At 36.4% G+C, this 22,567-nt stretch overlaps 1 pseudogene; it reads left to right on the top strand.

The window, feature by feature from the left end:
- The first annotated feature begins 4,246 nt into the window (after positions 1-4,246).
- LOC149534210 (glutamate--tRNA ligase, cytoplasmic-like) overlaps positions 4,247-22,567 on the top strand; it is a 51,023-nt pseudogene continuing 32,702 nt past the window's right edge.

Below are 22,567 nucleotides of genomic sequence, written 5' to 3'. Positions count from 1 at the left end.
GCGCTCTATTCAAGGAAACTGAGCGCTTTCCAAGCAAGGAGCCAAGACAAGGCTTTTGATAAGGAGGATCCCTAGTAAAGTTGCGTCAGCTCCAAGGGTCCCTTCAAACAGGTTTTGTCCCCCAAAAGCATTTGCCTCCAAGAAATATTAAAGTGAGCGCTCAATGAAAAAGAAGAGGGGGGAAAAGATAGTGGGGACAGGTGACGTCACCCCCAATGACTTTGCACATGAACTATAAAAAAAAACCCTTTAAAATCATAGCATTTGAGATGTGACGCCCAAGGTAAGATGGGTAAGCATTTAAGAGATAAAGGTTTTTTTGGTGAGAATAGATATTAGGATAGTTTAAAATGTTAAAAGTTTATTTTTATTTTTTTTTAATGGTTATATTATTATTGTTTTTAATTTTAAATGTAAATTTCAATAAAGCAAAAGGGATCATGAGGGAATCTTTTAGATTCTCTGTTACCAAAATGGTAACAATTCTTATCCCATACAAAAGACAGAGAGTTTTGACTTTCTTGAACACATTTTTTTTTTTGAAAATTTTTCTAAGTATAGAATTACAAGGCAATGCAAATATTTTGTTTTTTTTGGTCTAAATTTTCTAAGTATAAAATTTTTAGTTGATTAATAATCAAGGGGGAATTATTTTTTTCTTTTTAAAGAAAATCTATAAGGACTTGTTACAACTTAATATACCAAGAATATGAATTATCTGTTTTAAATCAATAATGCAAGAATTGTTTGATTCAAATAATCATGCAAACTGAATCTACATCCCTGATCATAATTTTCATTTTCAACATAAAAGAAAACCTGAAATTTTACCAAATTGAACATCATCAATTTCATCCTATTTTGATGTGCAACCATCTAAATTCAAATCACGATTAAATCACATGATAACCAATTATACTCAAACACCAATTTTATTAGCAAACCTGATTCAAAGGCTCAGCCGAGAAAGAACTAGGAAGAAAACCCAGCTTCGTTGCCATTACAAAAAAGTTTGAAATACAAATTACATACGATTTCAATCCTGAATTACAACAATTTAATTTAATTTTCCTTCATGACCCTCATTGGTGCAGAGCACCAAGGGCATACAAAGAAGATGACAAGGAGGCAAGGTCTCAATGAAACCTAGACACCATGGGTCATGGACCTATAAATGCTAATTGATCTTGTTTCCTTGTATAAATGGAAAGTAGATAGGTTGATTAGTCTTGGAATAATGTGCCCATATTGTAAAGGCACTTAGTACAATATGGTGTTCTATAAACCATGTGCCAAGTAGCCTAAAGGGCTAAATAGTACTTTAGAGGGCTAGATTAGGAAATAAGTTATGTTTTGTATCCACTTAGTGGAAAATGTCATTTCTCATGTTTTTTGAGTCATTTGAATAGTTTTGGGAAAGTTTCATAAGGTTTGAAGATCAAACAAACTAAATTGCAAAAAAGTTGCAAATGTTGTCAAGCAACTTTGAAAAAGTTGCTGAGCAGTTTTGAAGAAGTTGCTCGGACTGGTGTGGAACTGATTCCAACCATCCTCTGAGCATTTGATTGGTCTTATGGGCCTATTTAAACACTAAGTCATCTTCCCCTTCAGAACAGATGACATTGTATTCATTTTGCTTGAGAAATAATAAAGATCCAGTTGTTTTCTTGTCAATTTCTCTGTTGTTTGGGATCCACACGTACGGTACGGACACCAGATGAAGGCATAGTAACATTTTTGTAATCCTTGGTGACTTACCTCTCTTTTGCACTTGGTTTGGAGGCAAAAGGAGATCGGTGCTGAAAGTTGTCCTCATTTCTTCCTAAACAGCCTGCAAACCCTCACAAACCAGGGTTTGATCAAAGATGGATGTGTAGGTCGCGACTGCACCATTCAAATTGGATCAAACCCAATGAATCTGCTAGAAAACATAATTTCCTTTACCATTTTAGGAGTAGGAGTCATAGTTTCAACAAGGTGGATCAGAACATTCAAGCCCTAGGCCAAATCTAACCATTGATTTGGACCCGGAATTATAGGATTTGCAGATTTTGAGTGTATGGGATTATTAGGATCCTAGAAATTGGTGGAATTGTTGTTGTTTTATCAAGACAAGTCATCCTAAGACCAGATTTGGGGGGTGAGAACCCATCCCTAGCAAGTTTACCTTGAAATCCAAGCCTAAGGTGCACATTAGGCCTGTTGAACTTTGTGAATTTGCCATATGCTGGATTAACTCTAGAATCTAAGTCTTTGGGATTTGTTAGAACATCCAAAAGGGTATCTAAAAGTGGGATTTATTTGCAGATTTATTTAGAAGAATACAAAGTTATTGCTCTAAAACAGGTTTGGGAGACCTACAAGGATTTCTAGGTCCAAACCCACATTTGTCATTGTAGTGTTTTGGGAACCAAGCTAATAGGTTGGATTGTGTCATTTGGACATATTAAGGTGTTTTGAATACATTTTTGCAGTTGGATAAGTCATTATACCCTAGATTCCTATTTTGCCAAAATTCAAGGATTGTGTCCTTAAAGAAGGAAGTTGTCTTGAATTGATTTGTGTCTTGTGGTCATTTGATTGACTAGGAAATCATCATAACTCATTTGGGAAGGAGTTCATATAGTTGCTGAACCAAAACCAAGGTTGGTTTGTGAATTTGCCTTGATAGGAGTGCCTAGAGTGATTGGGCATCTTGTGAAGCGTTTCCACTGCCACCTCTGCATCAGGTGGTATCAGAGCAGGAAAGGCCTGGTGATTGGTGGTTGTAGACATGTCAGAGGGAGAAGGTGAGCAAGAGAGGACCATACCTCTTAGGATCACCAATGTGGAGCTTGCCAAGTTGGTGCAAGAACAAATGGCAGAGAGTAGAGCTGCTAGGGAGGAGAACCGTGCCATGAAGAGGGAATTGGAGAAACTGAAAGGAAAATTTAAGAAAGGAGATGGTTATGAGTCAGAGGCTGAAGAGGTGGAGAGATAAGACTATGAAGCCATAGTCCCACCAGACAAAAGATCCCTTTTGCAAGCATTGGAGAGGATGGGGGTTAAAGGAGGAGAAATCCCTACCTTCTATGGGAAGTTGAACCCAGATGAATGCATTGATTGGCTTGAAGCCTTAGATAATCACTTTGAATGTGATCATATCCCTCCTAGCCAAAAAGTGAAGATGGCAAAGGCCAAATTGAAAGGGCCTGCACTTAGTTGGTGGAACTTTGTGCAAAATGAAAGAGTTGAAGATGGAAAGGAGCCTATCACCACTTGGAGTAGGATGAAGGCTGAGATAAGGAGGCAATTTGTGCCAGAGGATTATGAGATCCTTGTGAATTAGAAGTTGCACAATCTAATAAAAAGGGATGCTGATGTAAGCACCTATACACAAGAATTTCACAACTTGACCCTTAGGGCCAAAGTTAATGAGACCAACAAGCAAAAATTGGCAAGGTATGTTAGTGGCCTGAAGTTTAGCATACAAGATGAGTTGGCATTGATCAATTTGGAATCAGTCCATCAATGCTTCAACCTTGCTTTGAAGATTGAGGAGAAACATAAAAGGAGAGGAGAGTCAAATAAAGGGAGAGGCAGCAACTTCAGAGGTAGAGGAGGAAGGTTCCAAGGAAGGAACTCTTTCTTCAAGGATGAAAACAAAAATCAGAGTGCAGAGTTAGAATCCAATCAGAGGGGAGCCTTTAGAGGAAGGGGAACCAATGGCAATAGAGGAAGAGGTGCTGGCAGAGGCAGAGGAGGCCAGGTCTTCACTGGCAGATTCTTTACTTGTAACCAGACAGGGCATCAATCCTTTAGATGTCCCCAAAAAGGAGGAGACAGCAGTAGATCCGGAGATAGAAGGGTCAATCTGTTACAAGAAGAAGAAGATGGTCAGAACACCACTACATACCAAACTGCCACTTCAAGACCTGCAGATGCAGAACAAGGTGAGTTCCTCATGATGCAAAGGACCCTACTCGAAGTGCCATCCCCTGCAGAACCACCTCAAAGAAAAGCCTTGTTTAGGACACATTGCAAAGTGAAGGGAAAGGTATGTAAGCTAATTGTAGATTCAGGATCAACTGATAATATAGCATCTAAAGAAATGGTGGACAAATTAAAGTTACCTAGGATACCACACCCATACCCTTATAAAGCTTCTTGGTTAACAAAAGACAAACAAACTCTGGTCAATGAACAAGTATGGGTAGATTTTACCTTAGGGGAATATTCTGACAGAGTTTTATGTGATGTAACCGAAATGGATGCATGCCACCTCTTATTAGGGAGGCCATGGCAGTTTGATGTCAAGTCTAAACATGATGGGGAAACAAACCTCTACACCATAACCAAGGGGGGTATTAACTACACCATGAAACCTTTACCGGATGATGACAAGTCTGATCATGTGGTTAGTAGTGTTGCATTGGTAGGGGAGAAAGAATTCTTGAAAACCTTGAAGGAGAAGGATACACCATGTTTTGCCATTGTTTTTAGACCCAAACAAGAGTCTAGAAACCTGATCAAAGGCAAGCCAAAGGCAGACCAAAGGAGAGAAGATATAGGGCCAAAAGAAGTCAGGGATTTGTTGCACAAGTACCATGGGATTGTGGCAGGTAGTGTCCCATCTACATTTCCACCTAAGAGGGAAGTAAGCCATTGCATTGACCTTATACCAGGGGCTACATTGCCAAACAAAGCTGCCTACAAGTTGACACCAGAGCAGAATGAAGAGATAGCAAAACAAATAGGTGAGTTGTTGTCTAAAGGCCTCATAAGGAAAAGTGTGAGCCCATGTGCAGTACCTACTGTACTTGCACCCAAAAAGGAAGGAACTTGGAGGCTTTGTACTAATTCAAGGGCCATAAACAAAATTACAATCTGGTATAGATTCCCCATGCCTAGAATGGAAGATCTGCTTGATTGCCTAGGGGGAGCCAAGGTGTATTCTAAAGTGGACCTAAAGAGTGGATATCACCAAATAAGGATCAAAGAGGGTGATGAGTGGAAGACAGCATTCAAAACCACTGAGGGTCTCTATGAATGGCTTGTGATGCACCTATCCTTAGGTTCCCTAATTTTAACAAAGTGTTTACAGTTGAGTGTGATGCAAGTATCAAAGCAATTGGGGGAGTGCCAAGTCAGGAGGGCAGACCAGTAGCATTTTTTAGTGAGAAACTCAATGATGCCAAGCAAAAATATTCAGTATATGACTTGGAACTATATGCCATGGTTCAATCCTTGAAAAGGTGGAGGCATTACTTGTTACCTAAGGAATTTATAGTGTTCACTAATAACCAAGCCTTGAGTTTCCTTAATAGACAAGACAAACTAAGTTAGAAACACATAAAATGGATGGAATTCATGCAAGCATACACATTTTCAATTAAGCACAAGAAAGGCATTGCAAATAAGGTTGCAGATGCATTGAGTAGGAGGAACTTAATGATACAAAAAATTGATCTTGAGAGTGTTGGAATAGATTCCATGAAGGACATGTATCCTCATGATGATGATTTCAAAGAAATATATAATGTTTGCCTTGAAATGAATGACAGGTATCATACTGATTATGCAGATTTTCTGATTCAGGAAGGATTGCTCTTCAAGGGTGGACAGTTATGTGTGCCTAAGGGTTCTTGTAGAGAGAACATAATCAAGGAAAAGCACTGTGGCAGCATGTCAGGTCATTTTGGACTGGATAAAACATTGGAACAAGTGAAGAGGTTCTATTATTGGCCAAAATTATAGGCAGATGTCAGAAGTTTTGTGGAGAGTTGTTGGATATGCCAAAAGGCCAAGGGCCATACATCTAATGCTGGGTTATATACTCCCTTTCCTATTCCTTGCAGACCATGGGATTCCATTAGTATGGACTTTGTGTTAGGCCTACCTAAGACAAAAATAGGTCATGATAGTGTGTTTGTAATCGTGGACAGATTTTCTAAAATGGCCCACATCATTCCTTGTAGGTCTACACACGATGCATCTCACATTGCAGGACTCTTCTTTAGGGAAGTAGTAAGACTCCATGGATTGCCTAGATCAATCATTTCTGATAGGGATCCCAAATTCCTTGGTCATTTTTGGAGGACACTATGGAAAAGGTTAGGTACAAACTTGAATTTCTCATCAGCATGCCATCCCCAATCTGATGGCCAAACTGAAGTCACAAATAGGTCATTAGGTAACTTACTAAGATGCCTATCACAACAACATGGAGGGTCATGGGATACCATACTATCTCAGGCAAAATATGCCTATAATGATTCAGTTAATAGGAGTACAGGCCTCACTCCATTTCAAATAGTTTATGGGGATCATCCTAGAGGTATTCTTGAACTGAGAGATGTCAATACAATTGAGAGGAAGAGTGCACAAGCAGAAGATTTTGCTAATGTGATGAAGGATGTACAGCAACAAGTGAAGGACAGGTTACAAAAGGCAGCAGATAAGTACAAAAACCATGCAGATAAAAAGAGGAGAGACTTGCAATTCAAAGTAGGTGACCTTGTGATGGTGCACCTTAAGAAGGAGAGATTGCCTAAAGGGCAATACACCAAGCTTATGATGAAGAAGGCAGGACCCTTCAAGATTCTGCAAAGATGTGGCAACAATGCATATAAGATTGAACTCCCACCAGAGATTGGTCTATCACCTATTTTTAATGTCTCTGATCTTTATGCTTATAAGGAATCTAACACATGTGATGCAGGGATAGATATACAAGACAAGGTGACAGAGACTCCATTGCCAAAGGTCATTCCACCAAAGATTGAATGCATTCTAGACAAGAAAGTCACTAGACAAACAAGGAAGCATACCTATTATACCTATTTGGTCAAGTGGGTTGGATGTCCTCATGAAGATGAAACTTGGATGACAAAGAAGGAAATTGAGAAGGCAGGTTTTGATTTTGACTCAATCCCAACTCAAGGGACTTGAGTTCTTTGAAGGTGGGTAGTATGGTGCAGAGCACCAAGGGCATACAAAGAAGATGACAAGGAGGCAAGGTCTCAATGAAACCTAGACACCATGGGTCATGGACCTATAAATGCTAATTGATCTTGTTTCCTTGTATAAATGGAAATTAGATAGGTTGATTAGTCTTGGAATAATGTGCCCATATTGTAAAGGCACTTGGTACAATATGGTGTTCTATAAACCATGTGCCAAGTAGCCTAAAGGGCTAAATAGTACTTTAGAGGGCTAGATTAGGAAATAAGTTATGTTTTGTATCCACTTAGTGGAAAATGTCATTTCTCATGTTTTTTGAGTCATTTGAATAGGTTTGGGCAAGTTTCATAAGGTTTGAAGATCAAACAAACTAAATTGCAAAAAAGTTGCAAATGTTGTCAAGCAACTTTGAAAAAGTTGCTGAGCAGTTTTGAAGAAGTTGCTCGGACTGGTGTGGAACTAATTCCAACCATCCTCTGAGCATTTGATCGATCTTATGGGCCTATTTAAACACTAAGTCATCTTCCCCTTCAGAACAGATGACATTGTATTCATTTTGCTTGAGAAATAATAAAGATCCAGTTGTTTTCTTGTCAATTTCTCTGCTGTTTGGGATCCACACATACGGTACGGACACCAGATGAAGGCATAGTAACATTTTTGTAATCCTTGGTGACTTACCTCTCTGTTGCACTTGGTTTGGAGGCAAAAGGAGATCGGTGCTGAAAGTTGTCCTCATTTCTTCCTAAACAACCTGCAAACCCTCACAAACCAGGGTTTGATCAAAGATGGATGTGTAGGTCGCGACTGCACCATTCAAATTGGATCAAACCCAATGAATCTGCTAGCAAACATAATTTCCTTTACCATTTTAGGAGTAGGAGTCATAGTTTCAACAAGGTGGATCAGAACATTCAAGCCCTAGGCCAAATCTAACCATTGATTTGGACCCGGAATTATAGGATTTGCAGATTTTGAGTGTATGGGATTATTAGGATCCTAGAAATTGGTGGAATTGTTGTTGTTTGATCAAGACAAGTCATCCTAAGACCAGATTTGGGGGGTGAGAACCCATCCCTAGCAAGTTTACCTTGAAATCCAAGCCTAAGGTGCACATTAGGCCTGTTGAACTTTGTGAATTTGCCATATGCTAGATTAACTCTAGAATCTGAGTCTTTGGGATTTGTTAGAACATCCAAAAGGGTATCTGAAAGTGGGATTTATTTGCAGAGTTATTCAGAAGAATACAAAGTTATTTCTCTAAAACAGGTTTGGGAGACCTACAAGGATTTCTAGGTCCAAACCCACATTTGTCATTGTAGTGTTTTGGGAACCAAGCTAATAGGTTGGATTGTGTCATTTGGACATATTAAGGTGTTTTGAATACATTTTTGCAGTTGGATAAGTCATTATACCCTAAATTCCTATTTTGCCAAAATTCAGGGATTGTGTCCTTAAAGAAGGAAGTTGTCTTGAATTGATTTGTGTCTTGTGGTCATTTGATTGACTAGGAAATCATCATAACTCATTTGGGAAGGAGTTCATATAGTTGTTGAACCAAAACCAAGGTTGGTTTGTGAATTTGCCTTGATAGGAGTGCCTAGAGTGATTGGGCATCTTGTGAAGCGTTTCCACTGCCACCTCTACATCACTCATCAAGGGTTCCATACCAAATTCTGCAACACATTTCTACGAACCATGGAGGAAAAATAATATGATCAGGTGACCACAAGCATGACCAAGAAACAATTCAAACATGCGTATTCATACAAGGTTTTCACAATAGGATTCACAATGAATCAAAACTAGGGAAAGGTGGATTTTTCCAGCAAGAGATGTCAGACACAACACCAAACTAGGTGCCCAATCGGGGCTATAAATCAAGAACTTCCATTCTTCCATTCTTACATGCCAAAACTCATACGTGGTTTGTGCTAACAAGTAGGGGCCCATAACACCCTACCCTCTCTACCTCTTCTCATCCTGAAAAGAGACTCTACAATGTTGGAGTCCAACTAAAATGCCCTTTCCTGAAATTGGCCACTTCTGCCCTCTCCAAGGGTGAGTAATGCCAAAACACCCATGCAAGAACATCTCAAAACTTCATACAAAAACATGAAAGGAAATCATTCAAAATAACATGGTTTTCAAAGCTTCCCAACATACCCACAAACATACAAACATTCAAACAACAACAAGGTAGCATAAGCATGAAACAAACATGAAAATATGAACAAGGGAGATAAGAATTCCTACCTGCACAAAGAGGTAATGGAAAATGAACAAGTTTGAGTAGAGCTTTTCCCTTCCTTGCTTCAATCTTCCAAAACTCCTCTCTAAATGTAGAGATTGGGTAACAACCTCTACTAGACCAAGAAGGGCCTCTAAATAAGCCTCAAACTCAACCACCAAAAGGATCAATAACTTCTCCCACCCACTTACAATTTTAGAAACTCCTAACTCAACCCACGCTATGGTTAAACACTAAGTGGGGGTGGGGTAATGAAACTCATGGTAGCCATAGTCAATTTTCGCACAAAAGCAAAAAGAGACTTTTTGAGTGGCCTCAAAAGTCAATAAAAGGGGCTTAGATGTTGGAAAAGACCCCCAACTTATACCCATACCCCTTGGGTATAAATATTCCATGTTTTAAAGCCTTAGGAATAGGTTTAGAGCCAAACAAAAGCTAGGAATTAAATAGGACCATCTAAGAACTCTAACAATATAGATTAAGCACTAATCCGAATTAGGGGTGACTAAACTTGATTAAGAACCAAATTAGCAAACTGACACTGACTAAATCCAACCTAGGTCCAAAGGTTACACAGGTAACCCTAATCAGCACACTAAAGAGCACAAACAATTCACGAGTGTCAAGCGACACTAAAAGAGCATAGTTACGAACATTAACAATTACTGATCACATAAGGATACATACATACATCTCAATTTAAAATACTTGAACTACGAACAACAAGGTTTCCAAAATTAGCACATAGAGATCAGTTATATTCCTCCATTGGTTTTCTCGGCTAAAATATCTACACACTCATTGCACACATCAGTAGTCCCAAAAATCACATGTACATATGTATGTATACGTATCATAAATTCACATAAATTGAAACATACATCAATCAGGGTTTCTTGCATCCTACTTATATCCTTAACCATAAATATTCCAAAATCAATGTGTTAATCCTACATTTTACTTAATTCATCAACATACATATACCTAAAACCTTAAATGACGAACATCAAATATCTGAAAATAACATCACACAACATGAAATAATATGATATGTTCAAGTATCTGATAATGTCTCGACATCTCGAGTCGTGAGTATCAAAATGATAAAGTAACAACTAAGGCTACGAAGGGTCGGGGCAAGGCCTCACACCATGTCTAAGTATAACAATAATAATAGTCATGATGATGAATATATTATGGAAGGAAATGTGAGAGAGGCTCAACAAGACCTTTATTTCAAAAACTTGTGGCAAGGGTTCTTAAATTGGAAAAAGAAAGGTATTTTATGACCCTAACACAACTAGGAGTCAAGTTACCTCATGACTTTGATATTTCAAATTTTAAACAAGATGAAGTTGACGTTAATCTTATAGACTTCTTGAATAAATAAATCAAGCCTTTACAATAAAAAAATCACAATATTCAAATGAGTGTTAATGAAAAGATATGTTTTGGAAGATATTTGTCTTTTCTCCTTTAAATAAAATTTGAACATGGTACCCTTCTCACAAAAAGTAGATATTCCTAAGTATGAAAAGTACATGGGTACCTTAGATCCCCAAGAATACAATAGAAAATACTTCACTCTAAGTATGGAGTTTATACATGAGAAAATATACCTTGTGAGGTTATTTCCAAGGAGTTTGGGAGGGAAAACCATGGAGTGGTTTTCAAATTTATCACTAACATAAACACATCCCAAAAATTACTTAAAAATTTACCAACAAATAATCCTATAACACATAACACAAGATTACTATGTTAAACCTTTATAAAATCATGTAATGAAATGGAGAATCATTTTTGAAATTTTTAAAAAGATGGACAAGAATATTTGTAAAATATGTAGAAGTGTATAGAAACAAGAGAAAATGGATGTTTTTATCAATAATTTGACTAGTGATATGAACATTTGTCTCCAACTACAATGTCCTCCTTCATTCTAGAAGATTATAGAGGATGCCCTAGTAAGGAAGGTGAATTAAAGTTATATAAGGACACTAAGGGATTTTCAAAAAACAACTCTAATTAAAATAATTGTAACAACAATAATTCTCTAACCATTAACAAAAACAATAACAATAACAAACCCCAATTTTGTTTGAGTGAAAATAAATACATAGTGAATGATGGAATGATGAATGATGGAATGATGAATGCTAATAATCTCAAACCTAAACTATTATTTCTCTCTAATAATCAATAAAAATACCAACTAATCAAATAACATCCAATCTAATAATAGTCAAGATACCAACCAACCTAGAAATTAACAATATCCACCAAAAGAAGTTTACACACTTGGTGGAACCTCTTGAATTTTATTTGAAGACACTATTGGAAAATGAGATAATTATGTTACCTGAATTAAGAGAGAATGAAACCAAAGCACAAACCTCTTTGCAGAACAGCTCATAATATTAATTTCTATAAGAATAAGGGTAAAATACCCAATGATTGTATGAGGTTAAAGTATATTGTTCAAGATTTTATTTTCAATGGAAAAATGGTTGTAAACATGAATAGTGATGATCACACAGTATCTAAAACTCCTTCATCAAGTGATGAAAAAGGATAATCATCAAATAAAACATAAACCAAAAAGAATGGAGATAAGGTGAGATTTCCTCATACCTAGATAACACTATCAATACCTTATCAGCTCTTGACAATGTTATTATTGTTATTATTATCAAGGATAAACAAGAGAAGAAACCTATATATGTCATCACAAGAAACTAATCCAAAATGACATTATAGGAGAAAAATAGGAAGCCATATTCAAATGACATTCCATCCACTTCAATAAAATATAATTTGGTAAATCAACTTCAAAAGATACCCACCCAAATCTCAATGTGAGAGATTTTGAAGATTTCACTACCTCATAAAGATATATTGGAAAATATCCCTTGTTGATATAATGGTTCCCAATTATTTGGATGTGGATCAATTCCAAATAATGGAGTGTAATCTTGTTTTACTCATTTTCTTATCATTCTATGAAGAAAATAACATTTCATTAAATCATCCCAAAAATTATACCATTACATATCAAAGTTCTCATTCATTAAATATTGATTTATGAAGGAGTAAACTAGATACTAAGAGGGGGGATGAATCAAAATCTATAACAATTTATACCTTTTCACAGATTCATCCACATCCAATAATAACTTATGGATACAAATCTATAAATGTAAACTTGTTTTAACAAGGACATCAATTCAATTACATGCATGAAAGTAATAACACATAACACAATATTTGTTACCCAAAAACCCTCCAAGATGAAGGTAAAACTGGGGTGCAGATGACACCCACAAATATTCATTATTGTGCTAATAAAGTTAACAAGTTAAGGTTACAATGTTTGACCATAACATATAATCTACTCCGTGAGGAGTCTGTCATATTAAAGACTTAAGAAATTGTTAGGTTTCACCTTGTTAGAGGATTTGACACTTACAACTAAGTAAGGACTCTATTAGGATATTTACAAAGATCTATTAACACCACTCTATTAAGATATTTACCTTGATTCAAGTATGTTAAAATTTACTCAATACTTGATTCTTAGTTTTCTCTGCAAGCTTATTTTGAGTCTTCTCCTTTATAATTGATCCTCTCCTCTGATCTAATACTCTTGTCTTTCCCTTCCACTTTCACTGCTTATGAATAGGTCACTTTTTCTGTTAGATGATAACAAAACCCTTGAATGACTTCTAAACTTCTCCTCTTTGATCTTCACACACATGCACACAATCACTTCTACACTTGATCTAGGTTAAGATCATCACTATATAAAGATTCTGTGAAGAGTTTCTAAATGGTTCAATGCTTTGCCTCTTCATCCTAATCATTGAATATAAACATGGGGATATGTGATCCATGCCATGTAAATTTTTTGTAATAACCTTTTCAAAACTTAAATCATTCTTCCAAGTTGGCTTGATAATCATTTTACCTAAAACTCTGTTCTATTCCTAACTTTTATGTAGACTCTTCATTTCTTGGCATTAGTGTTTCTCAAACTTGATTAATCTTCTTATGCTTGGCATATATTGTGCTCAGCATATACTATGCTCGACACATACTATATCACTCGATACTTGTATACTTTGAATTTTACTCGATCATTGATGACTTGCATGGTCGCTAAATGAGCTCAATCCATATAGAAAATTTATCTATGACCATACTTTCTTGGATTCTATAGAATTACTTGATACATATTATCTTATGTATATGCCTTCAGCCTATGTAGAGTATCTTGGTCACAATGATGACTGCCTGACTCTGCCTTGTATATGACTAAGTGATTTAACACTAATAGACAATAGTGATTAGAGATACCAACAATATCACCCTTTGACATTAGTGAAAAAAACACTTTGTCATATCAATACAAAAATGAGCTCTCCCCCTAAGTCTTATGACATGTGAAAAATGAATACAAAAATTCATTACAACCTTTATTCATTACTTGTACATGATATACCTATAAACATGTTGCCAAGTTTTAGTCCTACCCTTGTAAAACTTAAAATCATTCATATTTAAGTGAGTTTTTGTTCAAGTGTGATTTCTAAGTATCATTTATGTTACTTACTTCTCATCTTTCTTGAGTACCTAGCTTTCTATATTATCCAAGTACCCTTGCATTACCTTTACCCATCATTCTATGTGAGTTTTCTATTTTTTTGATGTGCATGGGGTAGGTGATCTAGGTATGGTTGGGATGTGTTTGGGAATTTTCCCAATGAGAAATAGTTTTTCCATGATTAACTATATGTTATCTTGCCTCAACATCCTTTTCCTATGGATTCTAAGAAATTAGGCTAATTTTCCCCTACATTGAACTTAATCAAGTGTGTATCAAAAGAATGAAGCTATGGTAGTGATTAGCAAGTTGTGCTTATGATTATGTCATTATAAAAAGACCCACAAAGCTACATATTGAAGTTAGGAAGAAGCCCATTCATGTTGTAGAGGTAAACTCTACTTTCATAAGAAAAAGAAGGTCTATGAGTTTTTTGCTACACAATAATGGAAGTGAAGGTGTTTTGTTCTTCTTCCAAAGCTACAATGATTTATATGAAATCCAAGCCTTTACATACAAGAAGTAAAACTATGATATTGATGAACTATTTTGAGCTCTTAATTAGTGAGGCATGCTCGAGATTTAGTGTTAAGAGCATCAGACTGAGATAAAGGTAGAAGTGTTTTTAGCTTTACTTTGTTTTGGAAAATGTTACTCATAGAAGGCTTTTCCATTCCTAGGTAATGAAAAAGGCCACTTGTCTGAAAGCTTTGAAATTAGAAAGTGCAAATGTTGTTCGGAGATGCTCAAAAGACACTTTCAAAAAAGTTAGTGGTGAGAATGTGACCCCGATATAAAGGAAAGGAAGTGTTAAATGCTTAAGATAGAAAGTGAAAGAATGAAATGCAGAAGCAAAAAAAGGATCACTTCCCACACTATGATTCCAAATAGAAGGAAACTAGGTTTGCAAAAAAGCTAAGTTTCTCTCTCTCCCTCGCATATGTTGATATTATCAAGTATTTCTACATTCCAAATTTTGAAGTGAAATAAGGCAATCCCCACAGAACTTAAGCACTTGTTTTGTTAAGTTTATTTTTGTAATATCACTTTACTCTAAGTAAAGTAATATAGCTTCTAGAGATAACATTTTTTATGTGCAAGTGAATGAAAAGTTTAAATAGTTGGATACTCACCACTTGTGGCCCCTCCTTCCTAGCATCTAGAATTATGACAAGTGCACATAGGTATATGAGTTCTACCCATATCTGTAGCTACAAAGAAATTTTGAGGAGTATCTAGTGGTAAATGATGCCTTCACAATGAGGCTATGTCAGGAATTGCAAGGATGCCCTAAAATGAGATTCTCATAATAAGAAATCTTGGATATTATCTAATTTGGATTCTCATTCATCCAATATTTGAGCTTCTCATATCTACGGATAGGTGTCTTTGATGGTTTTCCCAAGAGGTTTTCCAAGTACCCAAAGGACAAGGTGGTTCTAGTCGAGTTATGTCAACAAATTCTTGAAGTAAACACCTTATTTTCAAATGTGAAAAAAATAGTTGGGAATCCCTTCCCCATAATAGCTAGAGCCTATTCATATGCTTTTAGATTTGATGCTTAGAATTTGGTGAAGAGCTTTGAGAACAAAATCAAGTTGGTGGACTATGAGGTATTCAAGGCTCAATATGATCCAGTTAATTTTGTAAAGGAACACTTAAAGTTGGGATATGCCTTCAGGCATGTTCTAGCTATTAAAGATTAGTAGGCAAGGTGTCTCAAAGAATACTAGACCTAGTAAAAAAAATTGGTCATGGCTAACAATTGATGAGATTAAGTTATATAATGATTATATTGATGTTTGTGACCTTGCAAATGATGGAGCCTACATACACCTTACATTATATGAGAAGATAAAAGGCACCCCGATTTTTTCTACCCCACCTATAGGTCCTCATACATCAAATAATTAAAAGAACAAATAAGTGGGTAGAGTGGACCCGAGCATGGAAGAAGAGGAATAGGCTACTTATTCAACAATGGAATACCTTCTGGAGTTTCCCAGTCAACTGAAATAGCCACCACCATAGCTACTACTTCAACATCTACAAGCTCATCATAGTCTATTGGTCAAGGTGGAGACTAGCCTCTAGATAAGAATCTACCAATCACTCTTACTTGTAGAGGTGGCTCTCTTTCAGACACTAGAAAATTTGGGGAGAAGGCAGGAGAAAAGGACAAGGAGAAAGAATAAGAGAAATTAGTGGCCAAGCCTACCTCCCTTAAACCAATCATCAGTTTGGATGGTGACACCAAACCCATGGATGGCTAAGAAAAAGATGCATCTTAGCAAGGGAATACCTTGGCCCTCTCAATGACTAAGGCCATTACATTCCCTATTGCTTCCTAGAGCAAGAAAACTCCCTTGATACTAAGGAAGCTATTCAATCCTACTCCCTTCCATTCAGCTATCAATGTGCTCTTTACTAAGTCATGGCTCAAAGAGACCATTTATAGGAAGAAGTGGAGATATGAAGAAGTGGCTCCATCAAAAGACTTTCTCACACAAGCCACCTCATCTCAGTCATCCAAGAAAACAAAAAAGTAGAAAAAAAATGCTACATTGGCCACTGATTCAACTACTAGCCACATACTGGTAGAGGTTGTCGAGCCACAAAAGGAAGGTAAATTCCATGAGATTTCCAAAGATGACTTCTAGATCAGAATGATGGACCTTGGTATCCCTGTTTATGATTCCATGGTGAACATATGGAAGTCCACCAATGAGAAGATTAAAGATAAGTTGGAAGAGAATAGAGTAGAAAATAAGGTCTTGAAGGTCTCAAGTAGACAATTGATGGGAGCACTTCATCAAGACAATTTGACCCGAATACAAATGAGAACAAAAATCTACTCCTAAAGATGCAACAAGAGAGGCAATTTGGAAAGTTGGCCAAACATGGGTAGACCAGATGAAGGCTAAGGGTCCCCCATTAATTGAAAATTTGGGAAGTCTAGTGTTAGATTCTCACAAGCTAAGGGAAGTAGCTTCCAATCATCAGATCACTGTACAAAAGGTAACAAACAAACTAATAGAGCATTTGGCCCTATTGCAAGAAGTTATTGACATGAAGACCAATGTTATCATTACCAATGGGATCTCCAAGATAGGAAATGAGTCATTGTTTCACTAGAAATAATCCTTTGATTTTATTATAGAGAGCTCTATGAGATTTTCAAATGAGATCAAGGATGTACATGACCTAGTGCAGAAGGTTGTTGAGAATTGTTTGAATATCTGAAGATATTGCACACAAAGTCCTATGTGTCTACAAATGGTAAGCTTGTGGATGTTGAGAGAATGAAATCAAAATTCTTGGCATTTTTTGATGAAGCTATTGATCCACTCAACTTCCAAATGTCAAAGATCCAAGAACTCTTAGTAGAAGACTCAATCATGCGAAGAGAATTAGAGAAGTTCCAATCAAGGGTCACCAAAATTGAATAATTTACTGAGATGCACGACTATTGGATGATTCAAGCTAACAAATAACCATTCCAAATGTTGAGGAACTAGACAAAGTAACTAATCCTATGAAATCTTACAAAGCTAAAGTAGTTACTCCTAAGAAGGCATGATGTTTTGATGCTTTTCTAGACATTTCTTTCTCTTTCTTCTTTCTTTTTGTATCCATTCATGGCATTTTTTCATTCTTTTTAATGGAAAATGATTCAAGCTTGTCTTATTTTTAGCTTATTCTTTTTAGAGATGCTCTATAATGCAATCATCTATTATAATTGGCCATTTTGAGAAGGCTTATATATGTAACTTTTTGAGAAGTTAATAAGATTGGAAAAATTACTTTTGGGCTAACCCTTGTAGCTGGGACTACTATGTGTGACTCTAAGTCCAATTTTAATTATGTTGTTCATTTAGATATAGTGTAGTATTTGGAATGAACTGGCTTTTGTTGAAAATTGAATGAATGTTAATGAACTAGGTTTTATTTCCTCCATTCAATAGATTGTATGCCTTACTTTCTTTAGCATAAGCTTCCCTTTGTTCTTTTTTCTATACACCATAGTTCATGTATTTAGTGTAACTCATTGCATAAGGAGGTCAAAAATTGGTTGATGGAGTGGCTAAGAGATAGAAAATCTAGGTATTTTCATAATATCATTTAACTTTGTAATCTGGGAATTACCCATTTTGTCATCTTTTCTTTTTCTCCTACTATTGTAGTTGGTTATGCATGTTACATTTCTTGCATTAAAGTCAGAATAGATTGCATGTTGTGAGTTAGTCCCCATTTTCACTTACCTAAGTTGTTTAAAGTGTTGAGAAATTTGGTATTTTCATCTTCTTCTCTCTAGTTAAGAGTTACCTCAAAACTCAAAAAACAAAATTCACTGCAAATATTTCATTTAAAAGGGAGTTGTACCTTTCAATTTAGGGGTCTTTGATAGATTACTACACTAACCCATTTTGTTGTTAACTTCTTTATCCTCCATAAGCCATTCGGTAGTTTAAGGATCAAGGTATAAACCAAAAAGATAAGGGAGACAAACTATTAACCAACAATTTTTGGCAACTCTACTAGGGAGAGAACTCATATATCCTAAGCTTTCTGAGTAAGTCTCTTTGTGGCTTTACTAAGTAACTTAGGGTGTATCTTTGTGGCACTCAATTCATTGATCCATGCATAACAACTCATAAGGAGAAATGGTGTTGCCTCATGAGGGACAATTCCTAGTAGTGCAACCTAGTCTTTGCTTCCAAGATGAGCAAGAGGACATAATAAATCAGTTGCATACCCTCACCTAGAAAAGATAGAATTCCCTTGACCAACATAGAAGGGTAGGCTTTTTCCTCAAAAGAGAAGAGGCTAATGTTGAATATTGGGTGGGAGTTTTATGGGAAAGAATACTAAGAGAAGTGTGCCCATTGTGAACTAAGATAGTTCACCCTAGATCCTAAATATACCCACAGCATTCATGGTAAAGAGAAATTCAATCCTATGTTTGAAGAATTGTAGAAAATTGATTTCCCTCTATTAGAAGATCCTCTAAGAAGAGGGAGAGGCCACTCATGAGATATAGTGTTTTAGGGTATCTATTGAGCTCATTTTCTACCACTACATCCTATTTCTTGAATACATAGTCATTCCTCTTCTCCTCCTATTTTTCACACTCAGCTTGCATCATTGTGTAACACCCTCACTACTGTCACTTTGTAGACCATACCAGTAATCCTTCATGCCTCAATGGTTGTTCCTTTGGGTAATTCTATTGGCCCTCTGTGGCTTGCTGCCAATAATGACCTACCTAGAGCTTCTCAAAAAAAAATTGCCAAATTCAATGGTGATGGGAAGGTCTTTGCTGACGAGCACATGGAAGCTTTCCTTGTCACATTCAATATTGTTTGTCCTTAGTATGAAGATGTAGAAGTGAGGATGTTTCTGGAAACTCTAGTTGAGAATGTAGTTGATTGGTTTTAACATCTCTTGGTGGGATGCATTATGACCTGGGATGACATGTAGAATCAATTTGAAGCATGCTACAAGAGTATAGAAGACGAACACACTTTATTGACTCAACTTACCCAGATAAAGAAGGAACCCAGTGTTCCTATGAGAGACTTCATTGTAAAGTTTAATAAGTTGGTCACTAGGATCCCTACTACAAGTAGACCTACTGCAAACAACTAGAAAATGTTTTTCATTAGCTCCACACTCCTTGACATAAGTGTTCAAATCAAATGTAAAGATGTAGCTAATCTCTAGGATGCTCAGACCCCAGCAATAGAGTTGGAGGACAATCTCATAGCAACTGGGAAATGGAAAAGAGAGATTCAAAGTGGATACCCAACAAGATCTTCCACTAGTAAAACTCATAACATTGAGGTGATGCTCCAGAAGTTATCTAACAAAATTATTTCCATGAAAAGACAAATGAGGAAGCTTATTTCCTTATTCTAGCAACCATTCAAGACATTCCCCAAAGGCCACATGAAGACAAACCACTACAATTACCATCTTCTTAGCAAAAGATTTCCATTGAGGCACCTCCCAAGAAGCCAAATATTTGTATATTTCACCTAAGAGAAGATCATGATGGTGATTCCTACTCATAAATGAACAAATATAAGTAACTCACTACTAGTAATGAGCTAGCCATTGAGTACCTTGAAAGTGAAGATGATTCTACTACCCATAGTGACTCTAGAATATTCTTTTTAGAGTATGAATCATATTTGGAAGTAGGGGGAAACTACTTCATCACCTGGGATGGAATACAGATGATCAAGGTGACAAGAAGCCAGAGAGAAAAGAATCAGGTGAACTTTGTTCCCTCCTAGAATATAATGACTAGCTCTTCCCCAGCTATAGTTGGAGCATCCACTTCCTCATCCTAGAGGAAAGAGCATTCAAAATTTGAGCCAAATGGTAAGTCTCACTCCTCATTTAACATAATACACTATTATAAAGATGCTCCTATCCAAGTGTCTCCCCTTGATTATCTAAAAACCCATCCTATTGAATTACAAAAGTTAGTAGATTATTCTAAAGGTGGTGCTAATGCTAAAACTCAATCTAATGTCAATTTTACTGTTAGAAATGGTCAATATCAATTGGATAGTGGCCCACTAGCTAATGAAGGTCTTTCTTGCCTTCGCTCTTCAAAGAGGAAGAAGCATCAGTCTTGGCTACCTCCCCTAGTCAGAAACCAAATCCATTTTATGTGTCCTTATACATAAATGGAGGAAATCAAAATGATTGGTCTCATGCCATAATCCATGTGGGTAATAAGAAGATCAAGTTGGAACCTGAGGAAAAGGAAAAATTCATGGTCTTTATGTTTGATGATCCTAAGGCATAGATCTTATATCAAGAGATGGAGTTTGGGAACTACATGATGTTCTCTGACTTTAGTCATTCAGAAGAACAATCAAAACCTTCTATTAACCTGGAGATTTGGACCCTAGATTTTGATGGTAGTTGTGCTACTACTAGGTCTGGAGCTGGTGTGGTGCTTGTATCCTCAAATGGAGATGTAACTCAACTTACATAGAAGCTATAATTCAAAAACACCAACAACCCAATAGAGTATGAGGCTTCATTGTCAGGTATTACTGGTGTAAAATAGAGAGGAGTGAAAGTCTTAAGAGCTTAAGGAGATGCAAAGCTTATAGTAAAACAAGTTCAAGCTTAGTATACTATAAAGAATACAAGGCTCAAGAATTACAAAAATAGGATCTAGGATGAGATTGAAGACATGGACGCCTTCTTGATACAAGTTGTTCCAAGGAAATAGAATGCAAGGATAGATTTATTAGCTTGCTTATCCTCACTTTTACTTCTGCACCTAGATTTTACAAATAATCAGTATAAAGTTGAAGTCTTATTTAGGCCCAATGTTCTTGACAATGTTGAGACATGGAAGGTCTTCAATGATGACAAATAGATCCAATCTTTCCTAGAAGGCTCTGAACCTTTCAGTGATCAATACTTTGAAGGAAGTGAAAATACCTGCAAAGATTTCTCCCCTAACACAAGGAAAGAGCTAGATCTTGGAGTTGAGCAACTCAAAGGTAATAAGATTCATAGCCATATAATTTTCCTTGAAAAATTATCTGATAGGAATGATGCATTTATCCCCTCAAATCTGAAGTTACTCCCTTTAGATAGAAGTAGTGTAATTACGACCCTATGGTCTTAGACACCATCTTTAGAGAAGTTCATAAGATGTTGGAAGCAAGAATCATCTTCCCTATACACCATTCAACATGGATAGCCAATATTGTCCCTATTTGGAAGAAGAATGGGGAGATTAAAATTTTTGTAGATTTCAAAAATTTGAATCAAGCATCTCTAAAGGACAACTACACCTTGTCCAACATGGATCATTTACTGCAAATAATGGTTGGCTCCAAAATAATGTCCATGTTAGATAGATTTTTAAGTTTCAACCAATTGAGGTAGATCCTGAAGATTAGTTTAAGACAACATTCACCACCCCTTGGGGAATGTTTGCATATACTAAGATGCCCTTTGGGCTCATCAATATTGGAGCAACCTTTCAAAGGGCCATGAACTCCTCCTTTGTTGATCTCAAGGACAAAATCATCATCATATACCTAGACAATCTAACAACCTTCTCCAAGAAAAGAGAAAATCACCTAAGGGACCTAGAGAAAGTACTAAGAAGATGCAGGGAGCATGGGATTTCACTCAATCCAAAGAATTCAATCTTTTGTTTTACCAAAGGAAAATTTTTAGGTCATATAGTCTCCCAAGAAGGCATCAAGATTGATTAGAATGGGTTAGAGCTATCCAGTAGCTAAATTCACTAGGAATAAAATCTAGAGTCAAATCTTTCTTTGGACAGGTGAACTTTCTAAGACACTTCATCCTTGATTTTTCTGAAATCACTAAATGCATAGTTGATATGATGAAGGGAAGTCAAAGCTTCAAATGTAATGATTCTAGAAGAAGGTGTTTCAATCAAATCAAAGATGCCATAGCCAAAGCACCTGTTCTAGTCCACCCAGACTACACTAAGGAGTTCATACTATAGTGTTATTCCTCAAGACACATGTTATCTACAAAACTCATGCAGGAAAATAAGGAAGGTATCCAAGAGCCAATCACTTTCATGAGTGCTCCTCTTAAAGAGCATGAGTTAAGATACTCTCAAATGGAAAAGCACACCTTTTCACTAGTAAGAGTGCTCAAGAACTTTAGATTCTATGTATTACACTTACATATTGTGGTTTATTTACTTGACTCAGTTGTTAAAATCATATTAACCTAGCAAGAGATAGGTTATA

This window comes from Cupressus sempervirens, chromosome 10, assembly GCF_028749045.1.
Source record: "Cupressus sempervirens isolate cs-2001-9-10 chromosome 10, ASM2874904v1, whole genome shotgun sequence".
In the NCBI taxonomy this organism is placed as follows: Eukaryota; Viridiplantae; Streptophyta; class Pinopsida; order Cupressales; family Cupressaceae; genus Cupressus; species Cupressus sempervirens.
The sequence above is the reverse complement of the archived record's forward strand: the minus strand, read 5'-3'. Positions and strand labels throughout refer to the sequence as shown.